The following is a 15893-nucleotide window of genomic DNA, read 5'->3' on the forward strand; positions in this document are numbered from 1 at the left end:
AGCTACAAGGACAGTTCATTAATTTGTTGGAGCATTAATTCAAATAACAATCTTACTGATGTTCTTCTATGTAGAGACTGCAAATATTTTGCTATTGATTTATTGATGGAAATGACATGTACCAGCTGGAGTCTCCAAGTTGACTTCAAGGGAAGGCTTATGTAGGGTCCATTGAAATAGTCCAGTCTTTCTTTTAGTTTTTTGTTGTGTGTGTGTGTGTTGATGCCTGGAAGTCATGGCAACTTCTGGTGACCCCTACTGGGGCACAGTGGATATTCAAAGAAATGGCTTGATACATCCTGCCGCTGCTTCCCTGTCCTGGTATTCCAAGACGGTCTCTCATCTAAGTACTTCCCAGGGTCAGCCCTGCTTAGCTTCTGAGATCTGATGAGATTGAGCTTGCATTAGCTATCCAGGTGAGGGCAGAGTAGTCTAGATGCTACCATGGCATGGATGAAGGTGACCTAATCAGCCACTTCATAATACAAGGCCATCTTCCAAGCTACACTAAGTTGAAAAAAAGTATTTTTTGCAGCTGCATGAACTTGCTTCTCTGTCAGCAATGCTGGATCTGGTATAATTCCAAGGATCTTAAACAAGCTGAACAGAGTCAGCTGAACCCCACTGAAAATTAGAATTACAATGTCCTTCAAGATCTCTGCTTTCCCAACCAGCACCACTTCCATTCTGAATGGGTTCACTGTCAATTTTTTCACTTTCAGCCATTTGACCACAGCAGTCAGGCAGTGGCTCAAGACATCTACTATATAACCAGTGGATTTGGATAGAAAGATATAGAGCTGAATGTCATCTGCATATTGATGACATCCAGTTCCAGAGGTATGGAAGATTTCTCCTAAAAGCTTTACACAGAGGTTGAATAATGTAAAGCATAAAAGTGCCCATGTGAAACTACACAAGATGGCACCTATATTGAAGACAATTGGTATCCAACAGCAGTCTTTTGAATCCAATCCATGAAGAATGATTTAAAACCAGTCTCAGGCATATCCCGATACCTACTTCTGCCTCCAAAACATGATCCACTCTTATCAAAGGCTGCAAATAGTAGCAACAAGGAAGCACGACATTTGTCTACATTTCTGGACTGTGCCATATAACATTCCATAGTTTTCTTCACAAACCCCATTCCTTTACAAGTGCTAGATACTTATATTAGACTCGTATCCCATAGCAATTCATACCACAGTTTTAACTTCTGGTTCAGCAATGCACATAATTTCCATTTTATCCAGAACATGAAATAAAACACTGGAATAATTCATTCGCCCCTAGCCACATATGAAGTTTAGCTCACTTACTGATAAATAGAAGTAAAGTGAACCCTTAGTGAAGTGCAATTGACTTGTGTTTTACTTCTCCAGCTCCTGTGAAATTAATCTTGCACATCTCCTTCCAGATGAACAAACTATTCCTTCAGCGGGATGAAAAATCATCCCTAAAAATGATTATCCCCAGACTTCCTTTCTTTTTCAAAAATGCGCCAATAAAACCTGACAAGACAAACACTAAATTCATAGTAAAAAGAATCCACAAAATTTATACGGACTAATAAAAAACCCAAGGGTAGTCCTACAAATTTTACAAAGAGGAAAATTCTAGGGTGGGCTGGTATGTCTAAATATAGCAAATTACTATCATGCAGCAATATAAAAGACCATTCATAAGTGGATACATGCAAGGCAAGAAGAACCTTGATTCTTGGTTATATCAAGAATGCTGTTTAATTCCATTGCCTTATATCCATCCCATGGTATGCTTCTAAAGCAAAACATATCAGGCAAAACTGTATTATGTAATTGAAGCAATAATTGATATCTGGATACCTTTTAGAAGGATTTTAAACCCAGATGGTTCATTACTGTAATCCTGTATATTTAATGCACATTTTAGACTGGATTAAAACAAATTGTACCAAGTACACTTCTGAATAACAGTGGACCGTACTCTGAATGTAAGTCAGCAATGTGATGCGGCAGCTTAAAAAGCTAATGTGATTTTGGGCTGCATCAACAGAAGTATAGTGTCTAGATCACGTGAAGTATTGCTTTACTTTGCTCAGGTTAGACCTTACTTAGAGTATTGTGTTCATTTCTGGGCGCCACAATTTAAGAAGGATCTAGACAAGCTGGAATGTGTCCAGAGGAGGGCGACAAAGATGGTGAGGGGTCTGGAGACCAAGTCCTATGAGGAAAGGTTGAAGGAGCTTGGTATGTTTAGTCTGGAGAGGAGACAACTGAGAGGTGATAACGATCACCATCTTCAAGTATTTGAAGGGCTGTCGTATAGAGGATGGTGCAGAGTTGTTTTCTGCTGCCCCAGAAGGTCGGACCAGAACCATCTGGTTGAAATTAAATCAAAAGAGTTTTTGGCTAAACATTAAGAATAACTTCCTGACAGAGCGGTTCTTCGGTGTAACGAGCTTCCTTGGGAGATTGTTGGCTCTCCTTCCTTGGAGGTTTTTAAACAGAGGCTAAAATGGCCATCTGACAGCAATGCTGAATTAGACAGATCTCTGAATTAGACAGATCATAAGAAGGAGGGCAGGAAGGGTTGCATCACTGCTTAGTTCTTGTGGCCCTTTCTTACTTGCCGAGGGAAATGTTGATTGTCACTTTGGGGTCAGTCAGCAGTTTTTCTCCAGGCCAGTTTGGTAAGGGATCTTGGAGGTTTTTGACATCTTCTGGGCATGGAACAGGGGTTACTGGGGATGTATGTGTTGGGGGGAGGTATTTGTGAAGTTCCTGCATTGTGCAGGGGGTTAGACTAGATTACTCTGGATGTCCCTTCCAACTCTAAGAATCTATTATTCTAATGGATGAACAGAACACATAAAGGAGCGCTTTGTGTGATTTTGAATATGCATCCCAATGTTTCTTTATACCAAATTTAGAGATTAAGTGTTTCCCCTTATTTGCTACATTTTAGGACAAGATACGATTAGGGATAGTTGGTTTTGTAGGTTGCATTGGGAATGGAGGAAAATCCAAGCTACTTTAATATTTTTCTTGGCTAATATATTAATATAATAATATAATTTAAAGCCCTGTATGGCCTAGGACCTACCTACCTTAGGGACCATCTCTCCCCACATGTTCCCCAGAGAGTACTCAGATCTAGTTCCCAAAATCTGCTAGTAATCCCCGGGCCAAAGGAGGCCTGTCTGAAGTCAACTAGGGATATGGCCTTTTCAATCACAGCCCCCTGCTGGTGGAACCAGCTACAGAAGGAGGTGAGGGCCTTGCAGAACCTTGGGCAGTTCCGCAAGGCCTGTAAGACGGACCTCTTCCGGTTGGCATATAACTGACTGGTATTTAAAAACTGCGGAGGAAGGCTGTGAGAATAGCACCGAACTGTTAGACTGTTTCTTCTTGTTTACTGTTTTAACTATTGTAAATTATTGAATATGTATTTTAATATTTATTAATCTTAATTGTTCTGGATTTTATGTTGTAAACCGCCCTGAGCCCGCCTTGGTGCAGAGGGAGGGATATAAATTAAATAAATAAATAATATTATGAATGCATTTAATAGTCAAGATTAATTTTTTGGGCAATGTACCTGTTGCACTTACTTGTTAATACTTCAACCAGAGATAATGATTCCCCTGAAAAAGAATCATTTGGGGTTTGGATCATAACAGCACCATCATCCTGCCCAGATCCATCATCCTGCTTCAGATCATAGGCTTACAGAACCTAAAATCTTCTTCTATAGCAGATGAAGAAAATATCCAAATGGATAAAATGCAATCACATCAATTAGAACGCAAACAATAGGTATGGCATGCTAACAGATATGCGCATGCACATCAACTGGAGAACATTTTTGAAGACTTGGGACTGTTTGCCCAGGGTTATCTTGGACAGTGCTTTGGCTTTGGTCTATCTGCACTGTTATAAAATCCATCTATAATCTTGTGGAACAGCTCATTTGTTTCCAAAGGAACAGAATCTCCAAGTCAATGGAGGATTTAAATGCTTAACTAATAAAGATGAGATTCAAAGTCTTGCCCAAAGGTGGATTTCAATTCAAATGAACCTTTGGGTGTCCCCTCTCCAACCTTAACATGTAATATCTGTTATTTTTATTCTAATTTATCATATGTAAATATTATTGCATTTTTTTCTATCCCATATATATGTTTGGATTTTCAAATTGCCTGGTATGCAGGAATCATACAATCATCCTGCTGTCTGAAACTGCAGTGGTTTGGCTCTATAAACTATATAATACCAGATATTAAATGGAACATTCTGATTAAATAGTAGGAAAGCGGTCACATAAAATACCACTCATGTTAAAAAGTTGATCTTGCAGACATAAAAGAACAAAACCAAACCCAGCTGCCATGTAAATAAAATTGAACTGGCTGCAGATAGGGTTGCCAGGTCCGACTCAGGAAATATCTGGGGACTCTAGGGGTGAAGCCAGGAGACTTTGGGGGTGGAGCCAGCAGCAAGGTTGTGACAAGCATGATTGAACTCCAATGGGAGTTCTGGTAATCACATTTAAAGGGACAGCACACCTTTTAAATGCCTTCCCTCTATTGGAAACAATGATGGATAGGGGTACCTTTTTGGGGGGCTCACAAAATTGAACCCCCTAGTCCAATCGTTCTGAAACTTCGAGGGAGGCGGTTGTGGAGAGGCACCAGATTTTATGCTGAAAATTTGGTGCCTCTGTCTAGGGTGGCCATAATGTCTGAAGGCCAGCCAGGGACACCTTGGGGGGGGGGAAGGCAGGAGTGCGCGCGCGCTTCGCGCGTGCGCCGCCGGAAACAGGAAGTGACGTCACTTCCGGCGACGTCATACCACCGCCGGAAACAGGAAGTGACATCACTTCCTGTGACATCATTTCCCCCGCGCCACCTGCCGGAAACGGGAAGTGACATCACTTCCTGTGACATCATTTCCCCCGCGCCACCTGCCGGAAGCAGGAAGTGACATCACTTCCTGTGACATCATTTCCCCCAAATGGCATCATTTCCCCCAAATGCCACTGCCGGAAACAGGAAGTGACTTCACAGCACTTCCTGTGACGTCCCCAAAAATCCCCCAAATATCACCGCCGGAAACAATTTTGTTCTCAAATCCTGTATATACTTCATCAGTATATGGGATAAGGCACTTTCTCAACTGTGCTGCATAATGCAGCCTATTTATTTTGTCCTGTTGGCTCTGTTGGCTCTATCTGCGCCACCTTCATCACTTTCGGGGTGTGGATCCCCCAGTGGGGTGGGCTCCCGACTCCCTCCGCCGGCTGTTTCTGATAGCCCTGCGCCCCCTCTTTCATTTGATATGTGTCCCGTGCGGGTGCCACCCTCCTGCCGGGAGATGCCGCAAAATGAGCCCCCTTGAGGCTTATGGCGGCAGGGCTCGGGGGAAGCAAGCTAGACTGCTGTTCTTTTGAGGGGTTATAGAGTGTTTCGAGCCCCTCCCTGTGGCATTGGTCCCATCGTCGTGGGACCCAGGGGGCTGGCGCAGCAGCCTGCCGAAGCAGCCTGTCACTAATAACACAGGTCGAGATGCGGAAGTGACTGACAGGCTGCTTCAGCGGGCCGCTGCGCCGGCCCCCTGGGTCCCACAACGATGGGACCGATGCCACAGGGAGGGGCTCGAAACACTCTATAACCCCTCAAAAGAACAGCAGTCTAGCTTGCTTCCCCCGAGCCCTGCCGCCATAAGCCTCAAGGGGGCTCATTTTGCGGCATCTCCCGGCAGGAGGGTGGCACCCGCACGGGACACATATCAAATGAAAGAGGGGGCGCAGGGCTATCAGAAACAGCCGGCAGAGGGAGTCGGGAGCCCACCCCACTGGGGGATCCACACCCCGAAAGTGATGAAGGTGGCGCAGATAGAGCCAACAGAGCCAACAGGACAAAATAAATAGGCTGCATTATGCAGCACAGTTGAGAAAGTGCCTTATCCCATATACTGATGAAGTAAATACAGGATCTGAGAACAAAATTGCACCAGAAGACACAAACACAAAGCTCCCTTACACTGAATCAGTGCTTGGGTCCACCAAAGTCAGTATTGTCCACTCCAGTCACAAACACAAAGCTCCCTTACACTGAATCAGTGCTTGGGTCCACCAAAGTCAGTATTGTCACATAAGAACATAACAGAAGCCCTGTTGGATCAGGCCAGTGGCCCATCCAGTCCAACACTCTGCGTCACATAAGAACATAAGAGAAGCCCTGTTGGATCAGGCCAGTGGCCCATCCAGTCCAACACTCTGCGTCACATAAGAACATAAGAGAAGCCCTGTTGGATCAGGCCAGTGGCCCATCCAGTCCAACACTCTGCGTCACATAAGAACATAACAGAAGCCCTGTTGGATCAGGCCAGTGGCCCATCCAGTCCAACACTCTGCGTCACATAAGAACATAACAGAAGCCCTGTTGGATCAGGCCAGTGGCCCATCCAGTCCAACACTCTGCGTCACATAAGAACATAACAGAAGCCCTGTTGGATCAGGCCAGTGGCCCATCCAGTCCAACACTCTGTGTCACATAAGAGAAGCCCTGTTGCATCAGGCCAGTGGCCCCTCCAGTCCAACACTCTGCGCCACATAAGAACATAAGGAGGGAAGGAAGGGAGGAGGGAAGGGAGGAGGGAATGGAAGGGAAGGGAAGGGAAGGGAAGGGAAGGGAAGGGAAGGGAAGGGAAGGGAGGGAAGGAAGAAAGAAAGGAAGGGAGGGAGGAGGGAGGGGAGGAGGGAGGGAAGGAAGGGAGGAGGGAAGGGAGGAGGGAAGGGAAGGGAAGGGAGGAGGGAAGGGAGGAGGGAAGGGAAGGGAAGGGAGGAAGGAAGGAAGGAAGGAAGGAAGGAAGGAAGGAAGGAAGGAAGGAAGGAAGGGAGGGAGGGAGGGAAGGAAGAAAGAAAGGAAGGAAGGGAGGAGGGAGGGAGGGAAGGAAGGAAGGGAAGGGAGGGAGGGAAGGAAGGGAGGGAAGGAAGGGAGGAAGAAAGGAAAGAAGGGAAGAGGGAGGGAAGAAAGGAAGGCCGCCCCCCCCCCCCGCTTTCGGCCCCCTTACCTGCGGTGGCGGTCGGCGGCGAGTCGGGCGGCGGCGGCGGGTCGGGCGGCGGCGGGTCGGGCGGCGGCGGCGAGTCCAGCGGCGGGGGCGGCAGCGAGGCCAGGGAGGCGTCGGAGAGGCCTTCCTTGGCCGGCGCTGGCCCGGGAAGGCCTTCCAGAGGCTCTGGAAGGCCTTCCCGGACCAGCGCCGGGTGCTCCGCGGCCTCCCCGCGGCCTCCGCTGGTCGCTGGGGGCCTTCCAGACACTCTGGAAGGCCCCCAGCGACCAGCGGAGGCCGCGGGGAGGCCTTCGCTGGCCGGCGCTGGCCCGGGAAGGCCTTCCAGAGGCTCTGGAAGGCCTTCCCGGACCAGCGCCGGGTGCTCCGCGGCCTCCCCGCGGCCTCCGCTGGTCGCTGGGGGCCTTCCAGACACTCTGGAAGGCCCCCAGCGACCAGCGGAGGCCGCGGGGAGGCCTTCGCTGGCCGGCGCTGGCCCGGGAAGGCCTTCCAGAGGCTCTGGAAGGCCTTCCCGGACCAGCGCCGGGTGCTCCGCGGCCTCCCCGCGGCCTCCGCTGGTCGCTGGGGGCCTTCCAGACACTCTGGAAGGCCCCCAGCGACCAGCGGAGGCCGCGGGGAGGCCTTCGCTGGCCGGCGCTGGCCCGGGAAGGCCTTCCAGAGGCTCTGGAAGGCCTTCCCGGACCAGCGCCGGGTGCTCCGCGGCCTCCCCGCGGCCTCCGCTGGTCGCTGGGGGCCTTCCAGACACTCTGGAAGGCCCCCAGCGACCAGCGGAGGCCGCGGGGAGGCCTTCGCTGGCCGGCGCTGGCCCGGGAAGGCCTTCCAGAGGCTCTGGAAGGCCTTCCCGGACCAGCGCCGGGTGCTCCGCGGCCTCCCCGCGGCCTCCGCTGGTCGCTGGGGGCCTTCCAGACACTCTGGAAGGCCCCCAGCGACCAGCGGAGGCCGCGGGGAGGCCTTCGCTGGCCGGCGCTGGTCCGGGAAGGCCTTCCAGAGGCTCTGGAAGGCCTTCCCGGACCAGCGCCGGGTGCTCCGCGGCCTCCCCGCGGCCTCCGCTGGTCGCTGGGGGCCTTCCAGACACTCTGGAAGGCCCCCAGCGACCAGCGGAGGCCGCGGGGAGGCCTTCGCTGGCCGGCGCTGGCCCGGGAAGGCCTTCCAGAGGCTCTGGAAGGCCTTCCCGGACCAGCGCCGGGTGCTCCGCGGCCTCCCCGCGGCCTCCGCTGGTCGCTGGGGGCCTTCCAGACACTCTGGAAGGCCCCCAGCGACCAGCGGAGGCCGCGGGGAGGCCTTCGCTGGCCGGCGCTGGCCCGGGAAGGCCTTCCAGAGGCTCTGGAAGGCCTTCCCGGACCAGCGCCGGGTGCTCCGCGGCCTCCCCGCGGCCTCCGCTGGTCGCTGGGGGCCTTCCAGACACTCTGGAAGGCCCCCAGCGACCAGCGGAGGCCGCGGAGAGGCCTCCCCCACCGCTGCCGGCCCCGCGCGCGGGCGGGGAAGGCGGGGAGTGAGGGAGGGAGCGTCCCTGCGCGTGCGCAGGGGCCCTGCGCAGGCGCAGGGACGCTCCCTCCCTCACTCCCCGCCTTCCCCGCCCGCGCCCGCGGCCCACCGGCTCCTGGGCTGCCTAAACCGGGACCTTTAATGGTCCCGGTATAGGCAGCCCGGGATCCGGGATTGGGTGGCCAGATCCGGGAATGTCCCGGGAGACCGGGACGGTCTGGCCACCCTACCTCTGTCTCAAAAAACAGCTTCCCAGAGCCCCCTAGATACCCACAGATAATAATAATAATAATAATAATAATAATAATAATAATAATAATAATAATAATAATAATAATAATAGATTTTATTTATATCCCGCCCTCCCCGCCTAGGCGGCTCAGGGCGGCTAACAACATTTCACACAATTAACATAAATAGATAAAATTTTAAATTTAACAATTAAAAGAAATTAAACACAAAAACCAGTTAATTAAGTTAGGATACATAATTCAAATTACATTGAATATATCTGGCAGCAATAAAATTGTTTGGTGCTGGTTCTGCCAGTTTAGATAGTTCCGTGATCGTATTATAGATGGCGGTTCTTTATTCTTAGCAACTCAGCAGTCGATATCAGCATAGGCTTGTCTGAAAAGGGCGGTCTTGCAGGCCCTGCGGAACTGGTCAAGGTTCCGCAGGGCCCGCACTTCCTCCAGAAGATTGATTCTCCATTATATCCTATGGTATCTCCATAGGATATAATGAAATGTCCAGATGCAGCATCTGGAAATCTGGATTAGAAGAATTTTAATAGGATGCCATTGGGATTTACAATTTGTTTTTCTTTTAACTGGTTTTACATATTTATTATCTACTGTTGTGCATTGTTCAGAGCCTGGCACTAGCTGGGATGAGGCAATTCATTACATCGAATAAACCAAATCAAATTCCCGCAAATCAGAACCCTGAAAATGCAGGATTCTCGTTCACATGAATGGAAGCTGTATCAAATGGAAAATCCACATGTCGCCCAATTCACATGATACAGTAAATACAATATTGTGTTCCTAGTTTGGATGAACTAAACAGAAAGGAACAGAGTGCCTGCAGAGGGCACAGTGCAACAGTCTATTGCCATATACCCAAGACAAAAAGATACGCATTACGAAAAGTGGAAAGGTCATGAAATTGGCAACATCTCTGATTCAATCATAGCTTCTGTGATGGAAGAAGTTAACTTGCGAATGAGAATGTGATTTATTTAATTGTGTTTTTCATCTAATTTATTTGTTTGGAGCGTGTCTTGCCTTAAATTAATCTGGAAGGCCTGTAGGGGGTGACAACCATCACACCTCCAGTGAGAGGGAATTCCACAGTCTGCGACTCCAGCCAACCTAACCCAAGGAATGCAATGTGCATGGGTTTCAAAACCTAGGCAGACTGATATGGGTAAAGGAGGTCCTTTACGTACTCTGAACCCAAGCCAATTAAAGGACAAAGTTCAGCACCTTGAACAGAGCCCGGAAATGAATCCAGAGTCAATTCAACTGCAATTGCGCTGCCTTCATAGAACAATTTTGGTGTGTTCCAGTAAGGACCCTTGCAGCCAATTTGATGTTTTCAAATTGTATTCAAAAACAGTCCACTTCAAAGCACTATTGCAGTTATCTAATCTAGATGGTAAAAAGGCAAACGTGTTTGTGGCAAGGTCAGCTTTCTTCTGTAATGGTGGACTACAATTAGCTGGTGAAAGGCACTCTAGGCCACTTCTGACTCTATTTGTCCAAAGACATATGAGCATCTAGATGAACCACCCATTCTGCAAACCTGATCTTTCAGAAGGGTTTCATGCCTTGCAAAACAAGGCAGCAAAGGGATAAATCCATAAATATTACCAGTGGTTTTATCTCATCACGCTATGATGATCCTGGGACCTCCTAGAACATCTAATATCAACCATCTAGCTATTTACCACCATTAGAATTGTAAATGTTGTCTGAAACTATTGCACTAGCACCTGTTGATGTTTTAAAAATTGTTCTTTGTTTTTATGTTCTTAATCTTGTTTGGTCAAGCTAATCTGATTGTTTGACCCCTGATCTGTGAGCCCCCCTGAGCCTGCCTTCAGTGGGGAGGGCGGGATATAAATTAAATAAATAATAATAAATAAGTGAAATGCCTATTTCCAAAGCTACTCACAGCACTTATTTATTTATTTAGAAAATGTATGTGGTGGCTTACAAAATAAAACATTATACAATCATTAAAATTATCAAGCTATTAAAAACATCAGAGCATTAAAACAGCATAAAATCTTTAATGGCCTAAAAATGATCCTTGTAAAACAGTTCTCGGGCTAGAAATATACCTAAAAAAATTTAAAATATCTAATTGGTTAGTTATTAGCCTAGATAAAAATGTTTTGGCTTGGCACCGAAGACAGTAGGATAGGCATAAAATAAACCTCAAGGTGGAGAATTAGGATTGTATTCCACAGGCAAGGGGCCACCATTGAAAAAGTTCTTCCACAGTACTTCTGAAGGTGGGACAGAGAGCAAGAATTGTGAGAAGAATCGTGACAGATCTGCTAGACAGTACAGAAGGCAATCCTTCAAGTATCTTGGCCTTAACTACTTAGGGTTGTAAAATGTAAGAATTATCACTTTGGGCCTGGAAACAGATGGACAGCCAATATAGATCTTTCACCAGAGGGGTGATATAATCTGAGAGTTGCCTGGCCATTGCATTTTGAACCAACCAAAGTTTGCAAACAGCTGTGTCTTGTCTGTCTGCACTGAGTTTCAGTTTGTTTAGCTTCATCCAGCCTTTCATGGTCTCCAAGCAATGACACATTACTTTAGTTTTCCAGTAATTCTATTTCTACATATTAAGCTCATCTTGTGTTACATAATAACCACCTTGAGCAGTTCATTAATATTTATTTATTTTTAAATTTTATATGCCAATTCAGGCTCCCTATGGTGGCAAACATGAAAACAAAACATTAAAACATTTCAGACATTAACAAGCACTTGAAATATAAAAATATAAAATATTTAATATATGTCTAGGGTGGCTAGCCCTCTCCCCTCCCAGGCTACCAGCAAGGAATGGTGGAGTAGGGTTGCCAACTTCAGTATGGGAAACTCCTGGAGATTTGGGGATGAAGCCTGCAGTGGACAGGGACCTCAGTCATAGAGTCCACCCTCCAAAGCATCCATTTGCAGAGGAACTGAACTTTGTAGTATGAGGATAAGCTGTAATTCCAGGGGGTCCACAAGTCTACCTGGAGGCTGGCATCCCTTTAATATGTCTATCAATATATCTAATTCTCTGTACAGCCAAGTCTGTGATACTTAAATCTGGAGGTTGGAGCCATGAACAGACAAGGCAGACAAAACTGGTTTGTAGAAAGAAAACTGCAAAGTTTGCAGAAAATCCTAGGTTTTTTTTAAACCCAAATGATGGAAGCTCTGCCTGCAACTTCCTGGCTAACTTACCACACAGAGTTGTCATAAAGATAAAATAAAAGTGAATTATGTAAGCTGCTTTGGGTTCACCGCATGGAGAAAGACACAGTTGTGTATACAATACTTACTGTATGTGTAGTAAATAAATAATAAATATGGCTGAAAGGGAAGGCAGATAAAAGATAGGGTGATGGTGGGTAGGAATGACAGAAGGAAGCAGAAAAAGGTAAGGATATGGGGGCTGCCAGAAGGAAGGAAAGAGGTGGGAAATATAGCAGGAACACAACCCTTTCTGGGTTTCCCACCACACAACAAGGACCTATTTCCCACTAAACTTACGCCACTCTCATTCTTCTCTTCTCCGTGGGGCTGCTGCTGGATTTTGCACAAACTGCCCCAGACCAGCAAGTTGCTCTGCCTCTCTTCAAGTTCCCTCTGCAGCAGGCAAGATCCTCTGAAAACTGGTTTCTGTCTACTGTGGAGGGAACTTGAAAAGGGGCAGGGCAACTTGCCGGCTCAGGGCAACTTGTGCAAAATCCAGCAACAGCCCCACAGGAAAAAGGAGCAATGAGACTGAAACAAGGTGAGTGGGAAATCAGTTTGGGTCTGTTCTGGCTGCCACATAGCACAACTTGGCCAGACTATTCCCAGGGAGAGGCTGCCAGAGATAGGGAAGGAAGGAAAACTGAAGACATGTGGGAATGGGGTAAGAGACAACAGTAGGTTGTCTTTTGGGTAGGAAAGAAAGAATAGGGCAGGAAAAAGGGAGGCGCTATGGGGGCTTTCAAGGAAGGAAAAGAGAACATAATTGGGGGGGGGGGGATGAGGTTTCCTTCCAGCAGGCCTTTTGGGACTACCACTTGTTTCACATATTAAGTAAAAGAGGAAAACCATGGTATAAATATTTTAATTAATAAAGAAACAAAAATAAGTTGCATACTGATTCAGAATTAGTCCATCTATCCCAGCTCTACATATTCTGACTAGCAGAGGTCTTCTATGGTTATGCCACAGGGCTTTTTCAGCTCTACTGCTAAAGAGCCTTCAATTAGAAATCCTGGAGTGTGAACCTTTGGCCGTTTGAATTATAATCTGTATCAGTGTGCTACAGCTTCTACTGTTTTCCCTTGCATTTCAGAAGATGTCACATATACACAGGCCACGGATTCAGTGGGAGCTCACAGGAGCACAGCTGCTGAACCTTTCTGAGAGTTCCACCTCCTCCTTCTGAGAGTTCCATCTCCTTGTCCATTGAATAGTATGTGCAGCTGCATAACAATCCCTGGATGAGCTCCACCACCTATTTTTCTACAAAATGACCCCTGCATATACACATCATTTCATACATGTATGTATGAGAATGTTCCACAGAAATGAGTAGGGCATTTTTCACATGCATGATTATGTATAGTCCTAACTGCTAGACTTCTGATTCACCCTTTAATTTTTTTACAGTTATTAAATTTAACTATGTATCAATGAAAATGTAATCCACTTGGGCATCAGTTCAGATCAGAGCTATGCAGGTGGGAGAAAGGACTTTAACTCTCTCTCCTTATGCAGTTTTACCCGTCTTTTCTTTTTCTTCTGAAGACCAATAGGAGAACAGCGAGATGGTTTCAACAGACAAATCTGTGCTTCCTTGTGTGACCTGAAATCCCATGCCTGAAATTTACGTTTAAAAGATGCTGGAAGATGTGTAAGCACCTAGCTTGATCCTTAGTGAAAAGATTCAGAAGCAATAAGTTGGTCAGAGAAATAGGTGCCCCTGACAACACCACTGGTCTGAAACACCGCTGAGGTCCCTGGCTTCCCTCAACGGCATTCCTGGTACCATAATATTAGAGAAGCCAACCCCTATCCACAGAGGGTTTTCTAATTTCAAACATGTAAAATCTAATACATGTTGAAATTAATGTCCATGTAATGCTCAGCTACCATACGAGCCTTTACCCTACTTTGTTGCTTTACTTCATTTGAGCAACTAGTTTTTTCGGCAAGGTAGCTATGATGTCTGACCCTTTGGCCTTTTCCACAGAGAAGTTAAAATTCCAGTGAAACAGCCCACTGTTCCATGCCATTCAGAGGAAACCATCTTTTCAAAAAATATGACAGAAAGTCTTGTAATAACATTTCCTGAGTACAATCTAGAGACCATTTGGGGAAACTAGTATGAAGTCATAGAAACAGCGTTATTACCTGTGAAATGTGTGAAATATTAATAAGGGCAATGTTTTTATCACCAAAGAAAAGAGAAAACCCACAAAAGACCCCATTATATTATTCACCATATTAAAGTCAATTAACACTTTGAAAATATAGAACCTTCCCCCATCCTGAAGCACATATTAAACATATTAAATATGTTAAATATAAAGCACCAGAACTATGGGTGGGATACATAGGTGCATTCCTCTTTCTCTCTTTAATTGATAGCATAAGAAAATGCCCTCTCAGTCCCTACGGTTTTCCTTGTTTAAATGATACTTCAAAACTGGACACAGAAACTTTACAAACTCACTTCATTGTTATGAACTTAGTCTTGTCTTTACTTTTTCCCCACCTTGGAAATACTGAGAATAAACGTTAGTTCTTAAAAATGAACTATTAGACTATTTTCAGACAACTATGTTCTTTTGGTCCTAGAATGAGCTTTGGAAGTCCTCTGGTTCACCGACTCCTTCCTCTTCCCCTTTCCTCTCCTGTACCACGCTGAGATTGAAGAATTTCTGATTTGGAACTATCATTTGTCATGGCAAGAATCAGGCACAACTTATTTCCTTGCATACAAGAAGATACTACATCATTATTAAACCAGTTTGGCATTCTGGTCTGAAAGCCACCATATCTTGTTAAATTTCCCAGTTTAGACATCACAACTAACTGTGGTTATTCTAAACCAGGAAGTCTTCAATCTCAGCATGCTGCACAAAGGCAGGGGGAAGATCCATGTGATCTTTCTTATTAATTTATTCATTTTAAAATGTATACTCTGCTGTACCCCATAAGCTCAGAGATTTGTTCTTGACCTGTGAAGTCCACCTTAACACCTGCTAACTTTGAGTTCACAATTTTTAAATGTAAAAACATTTCCAACGGGAAATTCAGTGAGATAAGCATGCTATAAATACAGTATTTTAGCTCACAACACAGGCAAGCAGAATATAAACAACTGGATTAATCACTACCTTCAAACATTTGATGTTAACTGAAATTTGTTGTCTGTCTGATTCAACAAGTCTCTGATATTAATATATTTTAGAGACTTTCTTTTTAAATAAGCCATTAGTTTGATTGCAGCAGTTAAAAAATTACATATATATATAAATCAATTAGGAAGTACAGGGATGCTGTTTTTAATCCCACATGGAAGTTCTGTTTCCTTCTTTTTATCTTAGTCTGGCAGACAAATTCTCACTGATGGGCATGTGGCAAAGTGTTTTCTTCTTGCCCGGAGAATTGGGCTTTCCCTCACTTGCCCAAGGTGATCATGGGTAACCCCTCTAGGCCCTTTTCTAAATTCTAGCCCTTCAGCAATAAAAAAAAATCTGTGGAACAAAGTTAATTCAATTGAAGCCAGTTACATTATTCCCATTCCCACAAAAACACCCCTGCTTTGAGTGAACTGAAGTAGCTGCCTAGTAACAAAAATTGCATTCATAACCCCCTCTCTTCGGAGCCGCCCTGAGCCTGCCTCGGTGGGGAGGGTGGGATATAAATCAAATAAATAATAAATATTTTTCTGTCAGGCCTGCAGCCCAGTAGATGCTAAAGAGGAATACTGTAACCTGTTTTGTGATCCCTTGCAGGATATAGATATAAATGTATTAAATAAATTCCACAGAATCCATCCCAAAATGCTTTTCTGCTGTGAAATGCTCCCTGATTACTGGTTCCCGTCCTT

At 45.9% G+C, this 15893-nt stretch overlaps 1 protein-coding gene across 12 annotated transcripts in view; it reads right to left on the reverse strand.

The window, feature by feature from the left end:
* The window catches only part of MECOM (MDS1 and EVI1 complex locus), a 740730-nt gene that overhangs the window by 318855 nt on the left and 405982 nt on the right, over nt 1–15893 (reverse strand). The gene's annotated exons all lie outside the window — the stretch shown is intronic.

This window comes from Heteronotia binoei, chromosome 6, assembly GCF_032191835.1.
Source record: "Heteronotia binoei isolate CCM8104 ecotype False Entrance Well chromosome 6, APGP_CSIRO_Hbin_v1, whole genome shotgun sequence".
In the NCBI taxonomy this organism is placed as follows: Eukaryota; Metazoa; Chordata; class Lepidosauria; order Squamata; family Gekkonidae; genus Heteronotia; species Heteronotia binoei.